The sequence below is a fragment of the Aptenodytes forsteri genome, unplaced genomic scaffold, assembly GCF_000699145.1.
Source record: "Aptenodytes forsteri isolate BGI_AS27 unplaced genomic scaffold, ASM69914v1 Scaffold236, whole genome shotgun sequence".
In the NCBI taxonomy this organism is placed as follows: domain Eukaryota; kingdom Metazoa; phylum Chordata; class Aves; order Sphenisciformes; family Spheniscidae; genus Aptenodytes; species Aptenodytes forsteri.
The window spans coordinates 275543-275784 of NW_008794456.1; the positions used below are offsets into that span (position 1 = coordinate 275543).

Consider the following 242-nt stretch of genomic DNA (forward strand, 5'->3'; position numbering starts at 1 on the left):
TTGGGATGCATGGGGTGCGCGGGATGCCCAGGGCGCTGGGGGTGCTCGGGGTGCTGGGGGTGCTCAGGGTGCCCAGGGCGCTGGGGGTGCTCAGGGTGCCTGGGGTGCTGGGGGTGATCGGGGTGCCCAGGATATTTGGGATACTTGGGATGCCTAGGGTGCTCGGAGTGCCTGGAGTGCTTGGGGTGCCCAGGGTGCTTGGGGTGCTTGGGCTCCCTCCAGCACTAACTGCAGCCCCCCCT

The 242-nt window shown here is 69.0% G+C and overlaps 1 protein-coding gene across 1 annotated transcript in view; it reads left to right on the plus strand.

The window, feature by feature from the left end:
• The window catches only part of ATP6V1B1 (ATPase H+ transporting V1 subunit B1), a 15561-nt gene that overhangs the window by 13216 nt on the left and 2103 nt on the right, over positions 1–242 (plus strand). The gene's annotated exons all lie outside the window — the stretch shown is intronic.